General features: G+C 32.0%; 1 protein-coding gene across 2 annotated transcripts in view; it reads right to left on the bottom strand.

The window, feature by feature from the left end:
* LOC105200899 (extracellular sulfatase SULF-1 homolog) overlaps positions 1–26,708 on the bottom strand; it is an 86,603-nt gene extending 59,895 nt beyond the window's left edge. The window contains exons 1-3 of one of the 2 annotated variants that reach the window (XM_011168702.3): positions 26,046–26,708; positions 24,839–24,877; positions 23,154–23,690 (exon numbers count right to left, since the gene is read on the bottom strand). The gene's annotated coding sequence lies outside the window, so the exon portion shown is untranslated. The remainder of the gene's footprint in view (positions 1–23,153; positions 23,691–24,838; positions 24,878–26,045) is intronic. The other variant, XM_011168701.3, reaches the window with a different exon arrangement.
* Positions 26,709–26,820: the final 112 nt, after the last annotated feature.

Raw genomic sequence — 26,820 nt, 5'->3', positions numbered from 1 at the left:
AAGAAATAGAAAAAATATATTTTTAAAAATTATACTTAATACTTTCATTAAATTTAAATTTTTAAAATAATTAATCAATTGTAAAAATTTTCATTAAAGAATATTATATAATTTACGTATAACAATTCAGAATTAGTAATCAAGTATTAGTTATTACAATTTAAATGTATTTATATGTTAAATCTGTAAGACTAAATAATAATAATAAATAACAAATCAATATTTATTTTTCAGTTTCAATTGTTATAGAAATTAGAATTACTTATATAAAAATTTGTTTCTCTATTAAAAGTGTTGATATTGGTTTTCATATCAGAACTTTCAAGTCTAATTTTTTTTTAAATATTAAAATATCATACAATATTCTGTACTATCAATATTATGTAATGTTTTGTACTAAAATCCATTTTACGCGATTTTAAATTCATGTACATATTTTCATAATTCAGGAAAATATAAAAAGCACTTAAAAAAAATACAACACATGTGTAAAATACATATTAATACGCATCATCAGAATAATGAAAAATAGTTAAAATCTTAGCCTGAAATTTGACACAAACTATAAATCATCTAGAGTGAGTTTTAACGGTATACCTAAAGATAACATGCTTTATATCGTACATTCGGTTCATTAATTTAGATCTGTTATCTCATTGTCAGTCGCAGATCAAGTTCGATGTATTTATTCGGCGCCGGCGCGAAGTGCAGTTTGTTTCTTTTAGTTAGTTTTAGCTTATCGATATTCGCGAGAGATTTCCCAAGCAGAAAAGTCACTCTCGAACAAGGGTTGACACAGAGGTATGCCAGCGAGAGACGTTGCCCTCAATAGCGGGACGGGTTTGCGACTCTAGCCGACCACACGGCGAGACAAATGAATACTGCACGCCGACAGTTCGGGCGATATAATGCAGTGAGCCTTCGGAAATGAATTATTTTGAGAGCCGGCCGGTATAATTGATCCCGACGTGTCCAATTTCGCGCGGAACTGTCTTGGTCGCGACGGCTGCAATCGACCGAACTATACGAACGCTGGGTCTTAATTGACACGCGAAATCAGCAGGCATGAAGATAGGATAGTAATAACCCCGCCGTTGCCCATGATGCAATCGATTTTTTAAATCGCGGACAGTGTGAGCGGTAAGCGGATTTTAACCCCTTAGTCATACATTTTGTACACAGTTGCGATATAATCCAGTCGACCATGCTTTTGACACGGTAAAAATACCTAGATTATTTTTAAATAAGCGTTATTTTAAAAGTGTCAATCACATTGGAACTTTTCTGCTGTAAAATATTCGAAACATTTCAGAAATGTAGTTCATAGATAATATGTGTATATATAAACTACAAGAGATATATTATCTAGATAAGCTATTAATATATCTTGTAAGTTACAGGTCAAATATTCAGAAATTGTGCTTTATGTGCGTTTTGTGTTAAGTAATTATTCTAGTAAGTTATAATTCGTTAAAAAAAGAACATATTTGTTTCACGATTTTTAAGCGTTTCATAATGGTCACGGAAATAGAATAAAAGTATTAAATAAACGATCATCCATTTAATTCTCTTCTTTATCTATGTCATAGAAAAAAAGTTATAGTAAAAAAGTGTGGAAATAGCGCCTTATCTTAAGCTCTTTCTTGATAAATATTTACAATATAAACAAGAATATGCATGCTAAATGCTCATTTATTAGCTCGGAAAACTAGAAAATTATGCCAAACGTAAAGATACACGCATAATATACTACATCATTTAAGTACATCATCTACTTTAGATAATCTATAATTCGCCACAGATTTTGGAGAACAGCATTCTATATTTCATATATAAAATATTTTAATATGTGTACATTTTTTAATATATATTTGAATGCTAACTTTTCAACTATTTTTTCGTGTTACACGGTATAGTTGTTTGATTATAAATAAAATTCTGTTCTGAAAATTCTGACACGGATTATAGGCCATTCAAAGTAAATTTTGATTTTTATAAAAAACTTTGTAAAATATTGCATTATTTTAAAACAGAAAAAACATTAAATCCGGAAAATCTGATCATTCTATGCAATTATCTTCCAAATATTGGAAGAATACACAAAGTTAATGTAACGGAAAACACGCGAGTATTGAACATACATATATTCTGTATGTCAATTTTCACACTCTAGTTGTAGAGTCAGACATAAATCATTTCTCAAAAGAAATACGAAAAAGTATTTATTTACGATTGTTTGAAAGGACATTTTTTATTTCAGATTATTTAGTATTTGATTTTTCATATTAATTTTTAAAAACGCTAGACTTGCATTTACCCCACCAATAAATAGAAACAAATTTAAATGTAAATCTATATCTAATGTGCTTACTTTATTTTCTTTAGTCAATAAATTTTCTAATTAAATTGGAAACCCTATTTTATTAAAATGATTTTTTACATCAATATTGTTACGCACGATAAATATCTCTTACAAGCAATTATATACATAATTCTATTATAAAATAAAAATTTATATATGAAATTTGTTTGAACTTTGCTGACTTTGCGCGCACGAATAAAGCTTCATCTTAATTTACATTCTTAATTTGTAATAATCTAAATAATCTAAATATACGATTTTCTGTAATTTGAAAACTTTTTTAATATTCTAATATTCCTGATATTTTTTTATGATCTTGTGTATAAACGATGCGACTTCCGCTTTAAGTGCATCGGCGGATGAGCATTTACATTTGATATCCGCACGAATGCATCGACCGGGGACACGCGGCAGGTACTCTTAGATAAATCCGCGGAATGTGGGATCGTGAAAACGTTTCGAGCCGAGCGCGTTCATGGCTGACCGGTTTAGAGAAGCTCTGCACCGTAGAGTAAGTAGATTACCGTCGGTTTAAAAGGGTCTTAAAGGCGATTGGTATATCGGTAACTGTATCGTCTAGCATCATCCACAATAAAAAGTACTTTGAAAAGAAAGCTAGCGATGTCGCTAGAACGTCATTTAACAATCAAATTGTGCGTTAAATTCAACTCACAATCACTTCAGTAAAAAAAAAGAAAGACAGACAGAGACAGAGACAGAGAGAAAGGGAGAATTGTTTCTCAGATTTTTATAACAATATCTTAAAAATATATGTACTCGTACATTTGTCATAAGTGTCATGTGTGTATAATTTTTTATCTCATCATTATTCAATCAATCAATATTTTGTCACGAAATTTGTTGATACATTTTGCTGTATAATTAAATATCTGATATTTGCTATTAATAACAAATGTATCGAAAAACATCCTGCCAATTACATTAAACTATTATATTCGATTCTTAGATCAATATTTATACTACTTATTATTTTTCAGTTAGATATAATCAAGAGAAATGATAATCGTTGATGTAATAAATACCTTATTCTTCATAGAAAATCTCGTTTTCTAAAAAAATAAATCGTATTCGTTCCACTTTAGTTCATTTTGATTCTGTCGCTACACCCGACCGTAAACGTTCAATTTGCCCCATTGAAAGCTCGAAGTATTGTTCGTGTTATTGGCGAGTTAAAAGACGTTTAAACGTAAATAAGAGGGCTAACAATATTCGGGTCACGGTTGTTGCCGGACTCGACCGCGTTTAATTCTCGTGCACGAAGAGAGAATAGCGTGGCAAAAGTCGAAGGACTGGAAACATTTAAAACTTCGGGCGAAACGTTCGGACGAAACGTCCGTGCAAATTGCTAACAATGACCTCTTGTCTGAAAAAATAAGGCAAATTATATCACAATCTCTTATTTCATACAGTTCAATTATCATAAAATGTACAGGTATTCTTGGCCAGAAATATTTCAAAGCTTTTCATTATTTTCGAAGAAACCCTTCATTTTTTAAATTCTCAATCGTTAAAAACTATTTAAAGCGTCATATAAACGTACGTGAAATTTTTGAGCATTACTATACTTTTCTTACAATGGATCAGAAAAATGCAACGTTTCTAATTTTTTAAATAAACGTTTAAATAAAACTATGTAAAGTTGCGTTATTAATGACAAAATATATCGATAATGATATTTCATCAAATAAAAACAGGATATTGTTTACTTGTATTTCTTTAAAAGACAAAAGATAATTTCGAATCTTGTAAAGTGCATTATGATAAATATTAATTGTTAAACGTAAATCAATTAAATAAACAAATTTCACAAAATTTAATTAAATATATTGTATAACTATAAGATATTAATTATCAGATAGTTTTTATTCTTACAGATATATCCAAATACGTATTTTTAACTAAATATATTTACACTAAAAAAAGAGTTTGGTAACAGTTAACAAATGACGAGTAAAATAATGCTAATTAAATATTTGGTTAACGGTGTAATAATGCTATTTACAAAAATATTTAGAAAATAATTTTTTATTACATCACATTAATCGAATATTTAATTGGCACTATTTCACTCAACATTTGGTAGCTAATATCAAATCCTTTTTTCAGTGTACGTAATTACTTTGGCGGGTGTTCGTACCATGAATGTGCGCACGTAGTTATATGTAGGAGCGAAGGTAGATAATGACGAGCTACCGCAGAGTAATTTCAAAGAGTAATTTCATCAGAAAGATTTAAAGGCTTCTATGCTGCATGTTCATGATGAGCGAAACGATATGAGGGTACGAAATGTCAGAATAACAACCGTGAAAGCGTTTTGTATTGCGACACAAATTAAAATACGTGATTTATATGTTATTTTTACCAATACGTGTGAATGTGGATTTCCATTATTTCGATCGACGCGCAGTGATATTCTTACGTCTTCAATATTTCAATTGAATGTGAGAGTGGCTTCAAATTGAATGCTTTTTTTGAGGATGATGTATTTAAAAATTATATAAAGCAGCGGCCAGAGAGAAAGAGAGAAAGCGCGCCATTCTTCATTTCTAATAAAACCAAATGTGCAAACCGTCTTGTCTAACACTTATATATCCGAAGTTCTATCGATATCTAGCATCGGATGAGACTTCAAATTGAGAAGAATATTCTGAGAAAATTTCCAGCTGCTACGAAAATTCTTATTTTCCAGATGACAAATCCGTTCAAAGTTTCCCTTTTTTGCATCTTCTCTTCATTCACACTCTTTTCACACTTCTTTCTATTCTCACCAATATGTATTATGCTATATTGAAGTTATTGACAACTCTTCAAAGAATATTTACGTAAACGTCAACACGCCCCTTAACAATAATGAAATATAAAGTCACGTCTGTTGCCTAAGAGTTCTTCGTCATAAGGACTTGTCCTACATTGAATATCTGTTTCTCGATTACAACACATAAATGTGCTTGCAGCACTCAATCGGCTGTTCTAAAGGGCACATAAATTATAACTCCATGACAATAGAATATCGATTTACAGATATATTGTATATGAAACATAAAAAAAGTATGCAAGAATTTACAATACTCGTTTGTAATTTCATTTGTTGGTTCACGTGTCTGATGCATTTGAAGAAGAATTTACAAACGTTATGCGCTCTACCATAAGAACGAGACGTTCAACGAAACATTGCGTATAACGTAGTTAAAAATTATAAATAAAAAAAAAGAAAATAAATCAACGATGGAAGAATATAATTAGAAGAAAAAACATGACAATATTTCTTTTTGTCTAAAAACACATGTTTCAAAAACTCACCAATGATTTATGGTGGGTAAAAAAAGTTCAATCTTGAAATAATTAAAAAAAAAGCTGAACATAAATTGAGTGTTGTTGCATGAGCAAAATAAGAAAAAATCTGTTCAATTTCTGTCTACATTTTCATTTCCTTATTTAAGTAAAAATATAAAATGATGAGGTACGATTTATTAGGTGATCTTTATGCAATTAAAACATATAAAAAAAACATCTTTTGGACATGTATAAATGCTTCACTACGTGTTTTACTCCACTTTATTAAGCAAATTTGCCACATAATTTTAAAGAAAATGTGAACAACCTGAAGAATTTTCTGAAACATTTACCCGATACTATACATTCGCTGAAATAACTTTCTCTTGTGAACAGATTCGCGCAAGTAAAATTTCAATCACATTTTTGAATGGCTGGAATGCAGATACAAAATGCAGGTGAAAATACAATGGAATCCATTTGTTCTAGAAGTATTTTACAAAAAAAAAACAAATTATCCGATTTAATAATTAAGAAATAACAATAATGAGAAGATAAGGACATCGAAATAAAATTGAATTTATTTTTGCAATTGATAAATGTTTTATTTACATCAATTACTTTAGTTTTACTATTGTAAATTATCAGTCTTACGTTAATATCATTTATTTTACTAAAATTTGTGATGGTGCAATTTAGAAAACTTGACAACATGCTAATAGTTCAAAAAAATAATTAAAATTGTTAATAAATTTTATAAAAATATTTATTTGTGTAACCTTTATAAAAATGGAAAATATGTAAATGTGCAAAAAATATTCTACAATAAATCTTTCATAAAAATATAAAATTTAGTAAAAAAAAAATGATTTATTACTTTATCATCAGCTACATAAATTAATCAAAATATTAACATCAGTTATCTACTTTTTTTAAGTATTAGTAGCGTTCATAAAATAAAAGGTACTCATGCAATTTTTATCTACATTACTCAAATCTCGTTTATTTCATATTTTTACCACTAAGTGTTGCTTATATTAAGTAAAAATATAAAATATTAATAAAGTACGATTTAAACGATCAGTGCATTCAACGCTTCCCCTATACTATAAGTATTACATTATTCTTCTATTTAAAAATACTTGAAAATTTATAAAACTTTAGTACATATTTTAAGAAAATATCATATAAATTTTCAATAATTTTCCAATATTTAAATATATACTTGGATATAACTGTAAGAATAAAAACTTTGTAGTGTATAAACTTGATATCTTTCACAATACAATTATATTTTATTAAAATTTTTCTTCAAAATTTACAGCTTGGCCCACGCATTAAATACAAGATAATATGAACCAAAGATTTATTGGATAGTAGAGCGTTATAGTCAAAGTAAAATTCAAATAACAGCTAATAAAATGATCAGCGGCGATTAACTATGTGTGTACATTACGTGCGGCGCAGCGATATGTTCTATACCCATTTCGTGGCAAAGAAGATCGATTGCCGAGTCTGAAAACAACTTCGTCATGCTCGACGATGTTGCAGAATGTCATCAAGTCGCTGCGCACCTAACAATGATAATTAATTATTTTTCTCAATTATTTTCTGAATTTCATATTTGTGGAACGCCATATATGTTACCGCTGGCGTTCTCCGTAAATTATTCTGCGCGAATATTGATAGATCGCACGGTTCGCTGGCGCTAGAAATTACATCTAACCGTTATGAGAAAATTCGATATGATATAATTGACAGACTAGCGTAATTTTAATGATACGTTAACGCAATGCGCAGGTTGTGAAATTCATGATGATGAACCGGATAATTCTCCAGCTGATCTGCATAAGTGACATTAGATAACCGTACATCTACGAAGATCAACGGGATTATTAATATCTCCACAAACATAAATATTGTATAAAACATAAATCAAAACTATATAATTTGCATAGATCCGTGCGAAGAGTTGTGACGGAGTTTTACGCGTACTCAAGCCCGCGTATAAGTATGTAAATATCTCCGGAGTAGATATTGCACGATGTTTATAGCGCGAGGTTCAAGCATTCATAACGGTCTTTAAAAGCTCGGGACCCGAGATAAAATTTCAATGTGTGAATCACCGACGGGAGATTGCATAATGAACCATCCTACGAATTTCATATATTCATGCAAGATAGAGTGTCGCAGCCTCAAAATTGTTGCAGACATATCGACGAAATTTCGACGAGAGGCATGTATTATATTTATAATTCTAAAAAGCTCTATTCAAGATTCAATCAAATAGACTTCTGAATCGGAAAATAACTCTAAGCACAATCGAGTTTCATCGATCGTATACGATGTACTTGTGAACTTGATAAGGTTTCCCGTTAACAGATTTATGACGATCGGTCTATCTTCTTGATGTATAAAAGTTAAAACAAGATATTCACGCCTTTGTGTCAACTTCTGCTGACAGTAACATAGAACTGATAAGTCGCTGATCAATAAATCAAGAATAACTAGAGAAATGAAGAGGTAAAGTACCATTTTGTTTTTTGAAATAACTTATCTCATTATCGTCACACGATCTCAATACATCAACGTTTATATAAACCTAATCCCTTCTTAATGCAAGAGATGAAAGAAAAATAATCTGTGATACATATCATCATATAATTACATATTCCAGATAGAGATATAAATACTTTTTAGTATTCAAAAATATACAAACTCATGTAGCTAAAGGAAACAAATATATTCGTGGACTTTCTATACCTCAAATTAAAGGATAGGGTAGAAGTGTATGATGCGTTTCAACAAGAAAATAAAACATAAATTGTTATCCCAAAAATAAATAAATCGATAAACTCAAGTTTCCCACATATTTCAGATTTTTTTCTTAATCATGTAACTTCGTAACATCTACTAGACACTTTTAGCTTCACTTATATGCTTATAGTTTCGTTACATTCAATGTATTATATAATCTTCAAATTTTGCAATTATTTATTCCAAATTAATAATAAAAAAATACAATACTGAAAACATTTCCCCATAAATGTCTAAATTAACTTATTATATTTGATGATATTAACACTGATATTAACATATATCAATGCGCCATAATGAAAAAGTTAAAAAGACCGATATATTTTTCTCAAAGAAAGATGTTTTATAAAAATTTGTTATACGTACAAATTCGCACAATAATTATCGTACAGCAGAAATTAATTTCAATCATTTTTAATCTTCGTAATCACGTATGCCTTCCGAGAAAGCAGGAGGAAAGTTTAGCCGTGCGCGGCTAAAAGGCTGAATCACGATTTAGCCGAAAAGTCTGCTGTCGAGTGACGAATTCGCACGCGGCGGCTTGCAAGCTTTACAATGCGTACGGCGCGTCATGTAATCTGATGTATAGACTGATGTAAACGGCGGCGAAGGTGCATGCCATGTCGGTGCGGTAAGGGCACGCCGGGTCACGCGAGGGCCTCTAAGACGTCCAAGTAGTCGGCATCAACGTGACGCGAGAATGGCGTGTAATTTTCAAATGAACCATTCAAAACGCATATAGATGGGTCTACCATAAATCATGTCGCTAGTAGAATGCGTCACATCCGGCACGATCCTTGCACTTCATGAGGCGAGCGCTCTGATTTCTTTTGTGTTTCTTTTTTTTCGGCTTTGTTCCAGCGATATATCATGGAGATGGAAGGGAAGGGATTAACAGTAACTATTCCCTTTTCTTTTTGTATTTTATATCAGAAGTCGTATACTCGAATACTATAGATATTGCAGTTAAAACCCTATGTTTCCTACGGTTTATTTCGAGAAACGTCGACTTTCAGTAGGATTTATAATTTAGGGAAATAACTCAATTTTTTTTTTTTATGTATGGCTCATATCTTAAAACGTTACCAAAACTATGAAGATCTCATAAAATATTCTAGTATTACGTTTGAGTAAATCTGTATATTTGAGCACAATTCACTTATTGGTTTAAAAATTATTTAAATTTTACTCTCGATTCTTATGTACAATAAAATCATTACCAATTAAATCAAAATTTTTTACGTATACTAATAAAACTTTAATAAATATTTATGTAAAAATCCATTCACTCATATAAAAGTTACTTATATATTTAGAATTGTAACAAAATATACTAATTTTCGTTGCAAAAACTATTATAAATCTAAGTTTTCATTGTTTTCTTCTTTGGAGACTTCAGGACTAATATTAGGACATTCGCGACCAAAATTTTTTGTTGTTGATTAGAAAAGAAAAAAATAAACCTAGAGAAGCCTTCAGTTTTTAAATTTCAATAACTTTTAACTCGTATTGTATAGTAAAACATCTTTAAGATATATGTATATATATATTGTGTGTGTGTGTGTGTGTGTATGCATGTTTAATATATAAAACAATAATATAATCTTCCAAGAAGAATTCGCTACTCAATCAAGAGACGTTCCCATAACCGTCAGCATGATACAACGCGAATAAAATCGTTCATTTACAATTTCTCCTTGCAAAACTCGCGATTACATCGGCACACGAATTATTTCCAGAGAATGGTAATACAGTATCCCTTTATCTGGCCCTTCGTTTCCCGTCCCAAAATCAATCGTGCATCGAGGTCCGTTGTGCACCGTTCGGCACTCGATGAAGCGGCGAGAATACGATTGACAAATGGTCAATAGTGGCGTATATCGTAGTCTCCGCTGTCCACGACCGTCACAAACAGCTGACCAACGTTTTGGTAACATATGGCCGGACAATATTCTCTCGTTCTTACTGCACAGGCTGGACATTAACCCCTCCGTGATTTCCCTCGATACCAGGATGCGCGACGACTGGTTCAATGAACATTGCTCTCACACAATGGTGAATGCAGCAGGAAGGGTGCCGAAGGAAGATACGTGCAAAAGGTAGAGATGCTCAATCGTTCGTTACGTTATATTCCATAATTTAATTTCGTACAAGCAAAAGTATCATTTCTTTCTCTTTATGTTAATTTTTTATTATTATTGTTAAAGATACTAAAAAATAATCCATATTTATATTAATTTAATATTAAAAGTTTTATTTAGAATTTAATATAAAATCCTGTGTAATTAACATCTCCCCCATCATGCAAGAATAAAAAACGAATGACACAATTGTAAATCATTTACGAATTTTTTAATCACGCAAATTAAAATGCATTTCATCAACATGCGCAAAAATTTAATTTTTTCACATTATTTAAAAAAAACAAATAAAATTTTTTATAGCAGAAATAAAATTATTTGTGAACGTTCTTATAAATCGAAATAAATCGATATAGTTTCAACTTAAAATTTCATCCTAAAAAAGATTAAACATTCACCCTTCTTCCTATAGGAAGTGAAATTTCTGCCTAAAGTGACGAGTTCAAATTGTTTAATTAGCAAAATTTGAAGTTATAAATAGCTTATAATTATAAGACAATTTTTTTCATATTCGTTTGCAAGAATTTACACAAAGATATAACGCGACATCGTTACATCAAAAACTCTCTAACATGGGAATATATGAGGTGTCTCAAGTTTATTCGTATGAACTTTAGGTAATATGTTTAATGAGCAAAAATAAGAAAAAAATTATATAATCGTAGGTCACAAAATGCTTTATTTAAAAAATTATAGCAAAAATGTAAAATGTATAAAAAAACCAATTTTACCTAAGCTTGCATTTTAAAGTGCCATCCATCCTTTGTCAATATAAGCTTGACATCGACGTAATATTAAATTTGTCAAGAAATCTTGTTACGATTATATAAAATATTTTTCTCTTATTTCTACACATAGTACATATGTACCACTAAAGTTTGTGTGTACAGTAAAACTGGGACATTCTGTACATTTATAGCAAAATAAAAATTCTCCAGTTTCTATCTTTGACGGCCATAGGTCAACTTCCAACAGATGTATGTTCAAGATTACTTGAATGCATAATTGTTATCTGAATATACATCAGAGGACATTCTCGGTTGCAATGGTGCACTAGAATGTCGATCGCAATCTTTCGGGATCATTGCTTAATTTATCATATCTAATATTAACATTAGATACAAACATTGTACATGAACTTCTATGGTAAATTATAGAATAATCTCAACAATATACGATATACAGCACAAAAATTCAACTTTCAACATGCGATATGCTAGAAATATATCGAATAAAATGCTGCGTTGTCATCGGTAATCGTTTGTAAATTTGTCCCGCAAACGCGAAACTTCCGTGATTCCCTAAATAAATTTACAAGCGAGCTTAAGCACGATATCGTAGGGTATTTCCAGATCCAGAACTTAAGCCGAGTTATTTATAAATCCTTAGTACGAAACCGTTCCGTGCCGTTATAATGCCTGAAAGGCTATTTTCGGTACTAAGCTAATAGCGTGAGTGCGCTCGTAAAAAGGCGGTATTTTATGGCAAGGATATCCTGACCCTGCAGTTTCTGGAGCGAGACGCAGCACAAAGTGCATGCCGACAAAAAATTGCATTTACCGATAATTGAATGTTTGTACTTCGTACATAGATACGCGCGCGTGCCTGTTAGATACATACGTATGTATGATATATGCATTAGAAAATACCGGAATGGCAACGGCAAAACGCCGGTCGTTCTAGCAACGATTATGGTATTTCCTTCGTCCGTCATTAAATTGTACGTCATTAAATCGTCCGTCATTAATATGTACATTTATTAAGTCACGACGGTCAGAATTGATTAGTGACAATTTTTAGCAACAAAACGAAAAGTTTGTTACTGTCCAGACCTACTTCGTTTTTTTGCGGACTGTCTCTTATAAATAATATTATATATCCTGTCAAACTGCATAAATAGAACATTCTAGTCACTGATACTAATTGAGAAAATACATAAGAGTTTGCAACTCTAATGAGATAATTTATTTAAATTTTATTAAAATTTGTGCTGAATTAATACAGTTATGATTTGTATCTTGTGAAAATCGAATTAAATTGTTTCCAACAAGAATCAAACAAGTCCATTTAGAAAAGAAACAGAGATATGGCCAAATCATTCTCTATCGGTGTCTCTAGTGGCGTCATTTTGTGAACACTTTTGGTCGGGCAAGAATCAAAACGGGAAATAGAAATACAAATAAGTAATAAATATAAAATTTCCTCAAAAACTAAACAAAAGTCTAGACGTTTTCTTTACTTTTATTTTATCTGTTTAATTTATATTATTGTTATTTTATATTATTTAAATCTAGAGAAAAATTACTACGTTCACGTAATAAATAATTTGAGGATAAGAAGTTTTTTTTTTTAAATTTAACCATTTAGACTTGTTTAGTTTTTGTAAAAAACCTTTTAATTATTTATAAGAATTAAAACGATATAACCAATCATCTTTTCTTTATAAATATTGATATGCCAAACAAAAACGATAAATATAAAACTCGATAAATGTGCGTGATATTTCAACGTAAGCTTTATCACTCGCGTTGTAGTAACTTTGGCGCTAAAGATAATGATCACGCCTCTAAAACAAAATTGAATCTGTTTCAACAGGCGGCGATTATTAGATCTTTTAATTATTAGATCTATTAGAACACTTTTTAAGCTGTACATGGTTACTATAATCAATGCATTGAACAATTACCCAGTGTTCCGAACGATATTGTCAACATTTATTATGTCAAGTTAAATGTCTGGCATTTCCTTAATATAAAATATAGCTTTTAAAAAATATCTATTACATTCAAAATATGTTCATATTTCACGAAGCGATAATTGGTATCACTCATCAACTATATCGCTAATAATATAATTCTCTTCTAATATAAGTTTCTTCAATTCCGCAAATTAAACATACAATATATGAATTTTTTCCCCTAATTAGATAAATATATTACATACACGGATTTTTGCATCTGATATATAGAAGCCAGTTACTTCGCAGAATTTTATTTCAATGAGCATGTTTCTTGAGTAAATATACTTTCGCGTGAAAAATGCGATAAACGCGATCGAGATTCGCAGCGTAGGATTTATACGTAGGTGTGCAGGTAACTACATCTTGATCCGATCAGTTCACAAGCGTGCTCGCGGCGCGATTTAGCAAGTATTACCTTGTAATAAAAGGGGTATTACCCGTTCCCGTTTTGAATGGTTTCGTTTCACTTAATGTTCATCGAATCCCATATAAATCACGGCGACACGTTTAAAACGATCGCGTTTAGATGCAACCTTCAGATAGATAGATCCACACGATACCTAGACGAAATAATGAATTTGCGGAAGCTTATCGTAATAGCAGGAAGCAATCTGACTGTCCACGTGTACAAATGTGCATAAGCACGCATAACAAAGAAAGAGAAAGAGGAAAAGAAGAAGGTGTATATATTTGCGTATGTATGCATGTGTGCGTGTGTGCATCGTGTCTCATCAGCAGCAACACCACCTCGTCGCTGAGCTGACGTGTTAATAAATAGCTTGCACGTTGATTGCATAGATAATTACTGGAGACATGTTTCCACCACGAGTATGGAAGCGAACTCGAGTTGAATGTACATCGTGAGTGTTTTGATAAACAGCAGACTCAATACTAACTAGTTCAGTACCAATTACTTGAAGTGCCAGTATACATGTCTAATGACAAATAATTCGATCAACGTGACTCGCGAATGATTCTTATACATCCGAGGTTCAGATTATTTTATATATTTCCTTTCTTCTCTTCGAAAGTATTCTAATCCTTCTTCCGAATTGTGTCCTTAGCTTTCTTTTTCCTTTACTCGCAAGTATATTCTGGAGTTTTATATCTAGGGTGATATACGATTGTAGGTGGTAGCTTACGTACGAGCAAGTCGTAACGTTTGTGCATACAACAATTAGGTATGCAGAAAAGCTACTTTAGGTCGCGCGTGCCGAGCACGACAAGTAGCGATATCCTTTCCTTCTCCCGGACTTTCAGCAATAAATCTGTATTAACAAGGCACGCTGCGTATAATAACGTGCCATTATGTGCGTTAACTGTACGCATATATCATACACTGTAGCGGAACGCACATCAAAATATCGAGGAAGTTTTCATCATATTAACCATTTAACCATATATTAACAACGTAATCTCTATGGAAATTAACGAACGTAATTCAAATCCGGTCAAAGAGAAAAAGAGTGGAATGGGAGAGAGAATTGTTGCTAAAATTGCGCACTTTGCGAATTGATGATGAAGTTGATGAATCCAAAAACAACGCATGATATCATCGTATTCACACTTGGCTTCTTGCACGTGGAATTTTATTTGCATCTCATCTAACGCGATCGATTTATGCATCGATCTAAAAACGATTATGGCGTTTTTTTTTTTTTTTTAAATATCGCGGGTGGAACGTCAGTTCAGGGCAAAGCGTAAAAATATAATTTTGGGCGAGTTATAATTGCAGCGAGTTCATCGCTTTTAATTCATTAGTGCGGAGAAATGTCGTGTGCGGAGAAATGTCGTGAAATATATGTAGGTAGAGAGTTACATGGTAACAGGACTGCATGAGGCGTTCTCAACTTTAGAATACTGTAGAGACTTGAATGTCGCGAATACTTTGAGACAAGCATGATATATCTAACGTTTCTATACTTAATGTACCGTCTGATGCTTCAAGAAGAAATATATGACTATGGAATCCCCAATGGATACACTTCTACTTGATATGTCGATATAAGCTTGTCTTTTGTACTTACAAGCACCTTACGCATACTTTCACGTGATGTATAATACATATCTTGCACATTAACACATGCGTTATAAACATGCCATCATTGTACGTATTGTGCTCAAAAAGCTTCTATTTAGCCTTGTATTAATATAATTTTGTATAATAAGGTATAATTTTGTATAATTTTATATAATAAGGTAGTAATAATATGAAAATACGGAATTACACATAACTTGAATTCAGATTTTCTTTATAGAGAGAAAAATATTGTACCTATTATAGAATTATAACCCGTGACTATATTATTCATCAAATAGTTGGAAAATTTGTGTTAAATTTGACATACACATATCACATGCACTGAACGGTCCACTCAAATTTTTGTATTAATTTAACACAAAATAAATCTGTTAGAAGAAAGTTCTAGGTGTACTTGTTATATTTATATAATATGTTCATTCATTGCAGTAAAAATTTTAGGACACCGCAGATATCGACAATGCTTCATACATCGCATACAGGTGAACCGCATGTACAGACTGTAATTACTCTTAATATGTACAAAGCTGTCAGTTAATTGCTGATTTTGTTGTACATTGTGCTACGATACTTGCAATATTTGTGGGAAATCTTACAACGGCACTGTAGAGAAAACAAATGTTTGGTTTGACTGATCGAATTGTAAACATATAGACAAGCGGAAAAGTGTTGTTACATAAGTCCTATGTAACATGGTTGTGCATGGTTGTGCAGAATAGCAGCGTTAATTTTTTTTTAATTAAAAACATTTTTTATCATTGTTATAAAGTACTTTGCAAGCCATCAAACTTTCATTTAGAACACTTTTTTGTGACTTTTCTAATTTCGACGATATACGTTTCGAAAGAAAAAAAACCCGATGTTCTTCAAAAGTTGTTTCACTCACTAAAAACGAAAATGGGCATGTATAAAAAAATACGTGTCCTTTATTTTAATCTGAGCTACGACATATTTAAAGATTCATCAAAATCCGAGGGGGACACGCTCTTTTCTTTATTATTATTTTGCGTTTTATGATTTATAACATAGATACATATAAATCAATGCTATACTATTATGAAATTATAATAAATTCTTTCTGCGATAAATTATTAATAAAATAATATCAATTAATTCCTCATGTATATCTTTAATTATTTAAATTCAAAATTTGTAAAGGCGATACGATTTAGGCCTCACAAATAAGATTACTAATCAGTTGCTTAAATCATATCTTCTTCCATATTGCTAAGAGGATATAATAAATTAATTTGTTATTAATAGTCAAACATTATATAATAGGTATCTGAAACATTCAGCTATAGTAACGTTTATTTGCGTACAAATCAATACCTAATTGGAAATATAATATAATAAAAACTAATTCTGCTAAAATAAAAAATAAAGTCTGCTTTTCGAACAAAAATAACATTCGCACTGATTACCGCGCCATACTCTCATCAGTCCTGTAACTACTTTATTTGAAAATTTCACGAGTAAAACTGATTAAAAAATAATTCCAATCATTGTTTTAATAAAAAATAATTTAAGTGATACACATTCGGCAACTGTTTCCTAAACTGCAAAAGAACAAAATGAATTTTTGTACTCGTATAACTATTATTGTTATTGAAATTGACGGTATATGTGATCAATCAATGAACACACAAGTTAAATTATAAATGAAAACTAAAATAGTATTTAGTGGAAAAAGTTCAAGGACACGCGTAAGATGCCCACAACTAAACGACTCGTCCTATATTTGTACACGATCGAGACCCGCGGCATTGAAGTTGTGCCAAATATTAATGTTGAATCAAGCGTGATACCTTAAATTACAGAATGTCGCGCATGTGACCCCGATTTTGCAAATTTATTCCATATTTGGATCACCTCTCCCGATTAATATTGAATCGATGTAACGCCAATGAGTTCCAGTCCATTGAAGATTAATATCAGAGATATTCAATAGCAAATGGAATGTAAATTTACTGCCGCTGTAGCATATGATAAATCTGTAGGTTTTCATATCACCAATTTCGCAAACAGTGAGATCCACGTTCAACCGCAAACCTCCATTTTCGCCTAAATCGAGACAAATGTATTGCATGCTTTTCCATACGTTACCATCAAATTTGGAAGATGGATACATACAAGAATTCATTTCTGAGATAATTCGTCTGAGATATGCGGCAAACAATAGCATATTAGCAATTCTGATAATATTTTGAAGAATGAATTAATGAATATCAAATACGAAATAAGAAAATGTATGTAATACGAAGAAACATTTTTATTCTTACTCTACTTTACTCTTCCCTCTATTAAGAAGGATAAAGTGGTCTAAAACAGTTTTTATTATCTCATTTGCGTCGTAATATACGAAGAGAAAGAGAGAAAGAGAGAAAATGACAATTTTGTTTAATTAAGACTAATGCGCGATGATATCTTTGAAATAATTTCCTTCTACATTTCCTCCCATAATAGAAACATTTTGATAAAAAGTATTTGCAAAATAATTCTGCTAAAATAAAAAATAAAGTCTTTTTGAACAAAAATAACTTTCGCACTGATTACCGCGCCACACTCTCATCAGCCCTATAAATACTTTATTTGAAAATTTTGAGAGTAAAACTTCACTAATTAACTTTTGCGCATAGAATGTCGTTAACTCAAGTTACTATTTATTACATAAACGGATTGAAAGAAATAGCTTTGTTTAATGAAAACAGATCCACGCAAAATACACAGAGAAAAAGACTTCATTGGAATTAATATTTCTATTTATTTGATTGAAAGTAATTCCATTGAATGTATATGCGTATACAAAACATTATTTGTTTAAATAAAAGTGTTATTGTCTCATTCAAACGACATCTATTATTTGATGAAAATAGCACTATTATTAGTCAGACTTATTGATTGAAACATTGGTTTGTTTGGACCATTCCAAATAAATTTGTTTGGATACAATAAAATTTATGAAGTCCAAGGAAATCGTTTTCTCGTGTAAACAAGAGTTTTCAAGCCAAAAATTTTTACCAAAAGCTTTTATTCTTCCTAAACAGATATTTGTGCTACGATAATTACAAAGCTAAAGCTTCGTATACACAGAAAAAATTTAATATTAAATCAACAATTTATTGCTTCATACATAAGCAAGAATACAAAATCTTGGAAAATTTTTCTCTTCATGTAAGCAAATTATGTCTGTTTAAGTTTATAAATTCTTCTAAGATTTTATATTCTTGCTTATGTATAAAACAATAAATTGTTAATTTGATACTAAATTTTTTTCTGCGTAGCAATCTAAACCCCAAATCGATAAATTACCAGCAAACACAGCGTAACTCTTTTTTCCGTCTTTTTTTCGTATGCGCGCTCATTAGCATGAATTTGAACGTGTTGCAACTTGCAACCGTAACTACGGCTTGGGTCATTAAAATTTCAAAATAGTTCGCCAGAAAAAAACCGCGGCTGCGTTTATTCGCCCAATTCATTCGGCGGGACGAATTCGTGGAGGTCCTCGAGACAGGTCCCGCATAGCGCGAGTGGAAAAGCATTCGCGGTGATTTATTCATTCCTTTGTATTCACTCGCGTGCCCTTCGTCACGGATCTATTTTGGCCCTTTTAAATGATACGCGAAATAATTTTCCATCCGGCCGGATTGCCGCCGCGGCTTTCCGCGACGAAGCTAGAAATAGAAGAATAAAGGTGATATTTCCCGAACACGCAAATGCGAGCGAACCAAATCGCGAAATTCACAAACTTGTTCTCATTGTTTATAGTAATGCCTTTATAATAGTTATTATACATTTATATTTTTTTTCATATTTTTTTCAGAATCCTGAAACCCTTTAGAAACAAACAGAAATTTCGATAAAATTTCTTTCTATTTTTATTTGTCTCATTTAAATATCTTTTCGGTTTTATTTTTTTTTTTATTTTTTATTCCTTTCTACTCTAATCATTCTTCAGTACTTCTTTTACATATTTAGTGACCCTGATAATTGTGTCCCAGCAAATCCAATAATTACCTCCATTCATATTCAATTTGAATGACACTTTTTATTTGCATATGCAATCCTGCGATCTATTCCAAATAAATTAGGCAAAGTAATTGCATTCTTATCTATTATAATTTTATATTTATTATTTTTCTTCAAAAACCTAAAATATCATCTTTGTCTTTTTAGCCAACAACTCAACTTTTATTTTAAATGTTTATTAACATTTTTATTTTATTAATCTGAATTAGAGCGCAACCAAATTACCATTTATTACGAAAAGAGGCTCGTTTGAATTTGACACATAGAAAACGGATCTTATCAAATTTTGCTTAACAACGAATTTATATTCAGAGAGATGTAACATTTTGATTTGTATTCATTTGTCAAAAGAATCAAGATTATTTCTTTTAGCTAATAAACTAAAATCTTCTAAAATGAGGAAAATATTTTGAGCTACATATATAATTGCGAGAGCTATTTATGAGTGTGCCAAGAGAAAGCATTACATTGAGAATGTATTAGTCACGCTAGATCCGCGATTCACATTCCATAAAGTGTCTAAGTACCGTTAACTTGCATATGAAATAATAGTTATTGTGCTAATAGTACTGTTCAACTGTGAGAACCCGACACAAATGTGAACAGTCGATTCCATGTGTTGGTTTGTGCAGGTGTCCGGAAAAGAAAACAAAAGAAAAATAAGAGAAACGTTTGTGATAAACAACCTTGTTGTATGAATGCACAATGAGTCGTTAATCATGCCATCGAGTCTAGGCGTGAAACACGAGTGTCAGCGATATATAGATCATTGGTATATTTCTCCGTATCTCGGTCGAATAATTTATTAATTCTTCATGCGAATTATATTTTACTTAATAGCATTCTTCCTGCAAGCCTTCATACATCAATATCGATTATTAATTTCGAAGCTTTCCGCGAAAATTGTCACGACATCTAAAGGGCAATATAAATTTAGAGATGTACCCTTCAGACTTCAAGAGTTATTTAATCTTTAAAAAGCGATATGCTACTTTGGGTCACGGAATATATTTTGTCTCAATCCATTACACAATAATTACACGGCCATGATGAAGGAGCGATCATTGATAAACGATTAACTTCGCGTAATTATCATCGCGCGATTATTTAAAGACGAGGCCTTTACATTGCAGTTTTTATTGATACGAGAACGTTTGCTTTCTTAACTCATTTATCTACACGTTTCATTAGGGAACAGTCGTCGACTCTTTAACTACATCGAATCATGTATATACAATTACGCTATTGTACACAAAAGCCCTATTGCTACAATTACACCATTGTGCATTTGATCTCTTTGAATGCACTTCACGCTATATAGCACACGCTGTGCGCAAAGTGCGCAAAGTCTTCTCTTAATTTCCCGCTGAAAAAATAGAATTGTTTAGGGACAAGTTCAACGTAGCTTTAAATTTATTAATTTAATGTTATGATTTCGATACGAAATAGCAAATTAAATAAATCGATATATTCAGACTGGTTTCAAAATTCACTATCACCCTAAAAATCTATAATATACGTAATGTAATTTATACAATTTTTGATGTATAAATAAAGCCTCGATTGAATGCGTATCATGTAAAGTACAGCCCCGAGTCATTCAGCATCAGCAAATTATGTATAAGTGCAAATAAAAAGTTTCTTTTCTACAAAAACCAAATAAATTTAAAAAGTTAAATTTTCCAGAAATAAAAAACTTCTTACATCTTTAAACCGTTCGATGCATAAATATGATAATTTTCCTCCGGGCAAGATAGAAGAATAGAGATAAGAACAAAGTAGGAAGATTTAATTAATACTTTGAAGTTTTATTTAAAAAAAAAAACATAAATAAATAAACATCTTAGATTTGTTTGATTCTTGCAGAATTTTAGTATTTATTAGTTATTTATTCAAAAATATTTTACATTAATTTTTTTTATAATATTAATAGTGATAAAAAGTGAAGAAAGAAATATTATTTATACAAAGCAATCATTTTTTCACATTTTACAAGTTGCTCTTAATAAAAACATTTTATTTAGCTTTGTATAAATATGGCAATTTTTCTCCGGACAAATAAAAACAAAACAAAAAAAGATTTTGACTTTAGAATTAATATTTTCAGGAATCATTTAAAAAGAGTAAAAACGTTCTTGCACTTTTTAGATTTATTTGATTCTTGTAAGAAATGTTATATTAATTAATTGCATTTATATTTTCTGTTTTCTGTTTGATTCTTAACTGGAACAAAATTATTCACACTGTGACGCTAACGACAAAAAATGATTTAACGTCATAATCCAGATTTTGATAAAAATAGATGTTTGATTTTTTTTAATCCTTTAAATCCTTCAAATCTAAATCTTCCAATACATACCGCAATTACATACACTAATAAAAAAATTTATTGGAGAAAAATATTTAGCCTAATACGCTCTCAACTAAATATTGAGTTGGTTTAGTTAATTCTTGATTAATAAATATGAACAAACCATAAATAAAACATGAATGAATTATACTTTTTTGCAATTAAATAATTGTTAAATCAATCCAATGTTTAGTTGAACGTATTGTATTAAATATTTTAGTTTTCCAACCATTTTTTTATCAGTGTACGTTCTAGTAACAAATCGCGGTATAAGTATTTCTTCCCTGCTCTTGCAATTCATAGTTCCGTTTAACGTGTAAGAAGATTAGTTTTGACAGGATTATTTCCGTGATTTTCGTTACAACCTTGCAGATGTGCTGCATGTGGCTCAAGTTCCCTTCCGGTTTTTAGCATAATCACGAAAGTTTTCAGGAAACGTGGTAGCAACGTTCCTCGTACAGACGCTTCTTGCCCACGGCGTCTATTTGCGTTTATTGACGCGTATCGACTTTTTTGTGACCGGCTCACCGATATTTACACTCGTATTACATTAATTCGTCAATGATTCGCGTCAAGACGAGCGGAAAAAACAGTCGTGTCGTACAGACGATAGTATGTGTGAATTCTGACAGTTTCTAATTTGAACGGTAGTAAAATCAGCGAAACAAAAGGAAACGTTCGTTCTAATTACGAGATTTAAAAAAAAAAACCAACAAAGAGTCGCGCTGCGAGTAACCCGCTAACTCTTTCAACCCCAAACTAATTCTGTTTAAAACATTTTTTTTCTCTATCACTGTCTACTATTGTTCCTAATAGTATAGAAATGATTTATTAGGTTATTTCACAGATTATTATCTAATTTTTTAATAATTTTTCTATTACGGTTTTTGGAGAAATCAAAATATTATTATTGTATTGTTGTTGTTCGAATATTGTTAGTTTGATATCTGGATGGATCTGAAGATTGTTGCCTCCGGGCAAGGACGAGCGCAAAAACGTAAAAAAATGTTACCTTTCTCTTTCCACGTAGGATAACCACAGCAATGTATAGTCATAAATTATATATTAAAAACAGTTAATGGTTGCGAAAGTAAAGAACTAAAGAAATTTCTAACGACCGGCGAATGATTTAGACTGAAGGAAGTAAAAATACTTCTAAAATTGTCGCGGATTTAAGCGTCGTGTCTAACCTAACGTGCATCCGCGCGTACACACATCGATGCCTAAACCGGCACATTTTACTAGATTAAGTATCCTCGTTAACAATAAATATATATATAAAAAAAAATATACGTTTGGAGTAACAGTCGCATGCACGCGCGTCGGCGACCAGTGGGTACGGTTGTCTGCGAAGAAAAAAGAAAACAAAAAGGACTTACTTATACGCAGAGAAGATCCAGCCAGCGATCCCGGACTTTCATCGGCAACGTTGCTCTGCGAAGGTAAACTCGAGCCGAACTCGAGCGATGACGGCGTCTTCTCGTCCACTCGTCCTCTCGCGAAACTCGATCCGGTGAAATTCGGACGCGCGGATCGCTCCGCCGGAGAGAGAAAGAGAGCGGGCGACGAGCGCGGATGCACGTGGCGACGCGGTACTCCGTTGTGAGAATAGACTGACTCCGCGATGCAAGATGCAACCCAACCGCGCGACGGTCGCAACCAGACTGAACCGAAGTTCGCCACCGGTCCGCCGCCGCCGTCGTCGCTGCTCCGTTCAGCCTGGAAACAGCTGCTTCTCCACCTCTCTTGCCGCCGTGCCGGAAAACTGTACGCCGATCTCGGCCTCGCTGGGGTCCTACGGCGACGCGTAAAATGCATCTTTCCACAACGTGACTCCTCTCACGAAACCGATCAGCCACGAGATCGTTTCGACGTTGATTTATCAGCGCGGAGACCGGTCCTTGGCAGAAAAAATCCTACAAAATACAACAGAAATCCTATAAACTTCTAGATAAAAAGAAATGCTATAAAAACCAAGTGTGTGAAGTTGGTACCCCTATGATACGAAATCGTAGTTCTGTTAAGAGTTCTAGATTGTTCATAAAAAGAGAAGAGTTTTTTACAAATAATTCTGTCTATTATAACAAAGAAAATGAGTTTTGAAAAATGAAGGTGCTAACTTCACACTCAACATCTAACCCCGAATAGTATTGAATAGCTAATTTGATGTATTTTAACCCATAATGGTTACTCCGGGGTCCAAAAGACCCTACGCGTCCTTCTTCTAACTTACACAAACCATTCAAAATCAAAAAACCTAATTTTTATTTAAAAATATACTCTCTGAAAAGTGATATCAAAAAAATAATCGAAACTTCAAAAATATCAGTTTTATGTAATTTTCTCATTAAGATTTTTGATACAATTTCGCGGCGGCTATTCAGAACACTCAACAGAACTTTTAGAACTCTTAAAGAATTTTTCACAAATTGTAGTTTTGAAGTGTAAAAACATTTTTTATGAGTTTTAAAAAGTCCTGTTAAGTGTTCTAAATAGCAACTGCAGAATTCTATCAAAAATTTTAATAACAAAATTATGTAAAACTGATATTTTTGAAGTTCCAACTATTTTTTTATATCACTTTTTAGAATTCGATCACGATTTTTTTTACGGACAAAACTATTTCTAAGATTTATCGAGAATACCAGAACTCGTTAAAAGAAATCATATATACTATTTAGAACTATTTCGATTTGACATGCATTTTTTTATTCTTTTTATTTTTTTCTCTCAAAGTTTTTTTACATCAAAAAGTTTAGTACTTATTAAAAGACATCAAATTAGCTATTCAAAAAAACTCTGTTTTCCTGTAACATTCATCAAAATAGGCGCTAACGGAATAACATAACAAGTTTTATTTTACATACTGAAATATATTTACATACCAATAAATTGCTAGATAGTAATACTTTTCAGAATTAAATATTGATATTAACCTAATGTAGCGTATCTATTTTAAATGAATCTCTATCAATGGTTCTCTATCAATATCTGGAGCAATGGATCTCTATCAATATATTCAATAGAGATTCATTACTAGATTAAAATATCATTTGTCACTCACCGACGCATGATGCGCAGCAGCTGAGTTTTCAACGTCAACCTGCAAAAGACAAATAAATATAATTCACATTATAGTAGTGTCCGCGGTAATTAATATTGCTGCTTGAATTCAACAAGCTACAAGCATTACAATTGCAGTAAGCTCTTTATTTTATCACTAGTTAACCATTTCAGGTTCATATATTGACAGACAATATATAATATTACAACCAGATTTCAAAATTATTTCAGTAATTATTTCAGATGAAACATACAAAAGCAAACATTATTCTAACTATAAAAAATAATATCAAATGAGCGAGGGCAAGAAGGTGAGGGTGCAAATCTAAAACTATTAACTAGTGATAAAATAAAGAACTTATTGCAATTGTAATGCTTGTAACTTACTCATTTCATAATCATGGACCTTGAGGGTCTTAACAAAATTCATTTTTCTTAAAACTTTAAGAAAATGACATGTAATATTAATTAGAATAATTGTACCCTTACAATGTTGTTTATTAGAGTAAATACTGTATATAGAAATTTACATGTACAGCATTATATGGTTTTATAATATAAGATTTTATAAGATATTAATATTTGTTTTTATACAAGACTTGTTATATGATAACAATTATGATAACTATTGTAGAAAGCATCATGCACTTAATTTTACTCTAGTAAATGATATTGTAAGTGTACAATTATTCTAATTAATATTACATGTCATTTTATTAAGATTTCAGGAAAAGCAAATTTCGCTACCCTCAATGTCCACAAATATAAATTGAGCAAGCTGTAGGCATTACAATTGCAACAAGTTCTTCATTTCATCACTAATTAACAGTTTCAGATTTGTGCCCTTATCTTCCTGCCCTTGTCTATTCAATATCTCTTTTAATACTAAGAATAATGTTCTCTTTTGCACAACTGACAGGAAATAATTAAATTCTGGGCTCTACCTTTAGTATTACTTTTTTACTGTCAGTATACCAATCTGGAACTGTTAACTAGTGATAAAATAAAAACGTAAAAGTCATTCGTATCTCTCCGTTCTTTAGATAATTTGTTTAAGTGACCACTGTGCCTACAATAAAGCTTAGTTCAAACGATATGATATTATTCTTATTAAATTTATCTCCATTACGTTTACGAGATAAAAGGAAGTGGTCACTTATACAAAATACATATATTAATACATATATTAATTAATAAAATGTACATACCGAATTGCTCCACGGAGGTTGTCCTTCGCTGACGATGTCTCCTTTTGTCGCTCTCGAATCGCACTATAACGATGACCGCACGATATATTGTTCAGCACTTACGATACCATACCCGCGACTTCGTGGAGAAAGTTACCGTCCCGGCAAACGACGAATCTCAAGCGCCAAGGAAGGCAAGGAATCGCGCGCGGCGCAACATAACCTCTTGACCGGTTGGTCGCAACCATTGCCGGACGATTATGTCGCGTTCTCACACATTAATAAACATACGAATTGAAACCGAAAATAAACAGGTGCTGATTGAAAAATGCGATCGACCAACGGGTTGACGCCGTCGCTAACGCACCAAGCTTCGGTCGAACGGCCCGATATTTTATTCGGCATTCACGATAATGCGCGCGTAACATATCATACACGAGCTCCAACAAAATATGATACGATCGCGGCCGATCAGAAGCAACGAAGATTGCAAGGCAAACGGAGAATCGAGTAACGTTACACGAATATGAGACAGCATTGACAGCAACGAGACGCTAGCGACAAGCTCGTCGTAACGTTTCACGAATGAGATACGATCTGTATACGATCCTGGCACTCACGCTGCTACTATATTCGACACATCCGACGTTGTATCCGCACAAAACCAACTCAAGGAACACGAAAGAAGCACCAGGAAGCACGGAGCATCCGCTAGTATGTATGTATAGGCGGGTAGAGAATAAAACAAAATGGCGGTGGCAGCGACACGACGACTGTCGTCGGTGCTGCGCAGTCA

The sequence above is a fragment of the Solenopsis invicta genome, chromosome 8 (genome assembly GCF_016802725.1).
Source record: "Solenopsis invicta isolate M01_SB chromosome 8, UNIL_Sinv_3.0, whole genome shotgun sequence".
Taxonomy (NCBI): domain Eukaryota; kingdom Metazoa; phylum Arthropoda; class Insecta; order Hymenoptera; family Formicidae; genus Solenopsis; species Solenopsis invicta.
The sequence above is the reverse complement of the archived record's forward strand: the minus strand, read 5'-3'. Positions and strand labels throughout refer to the sequence as shown.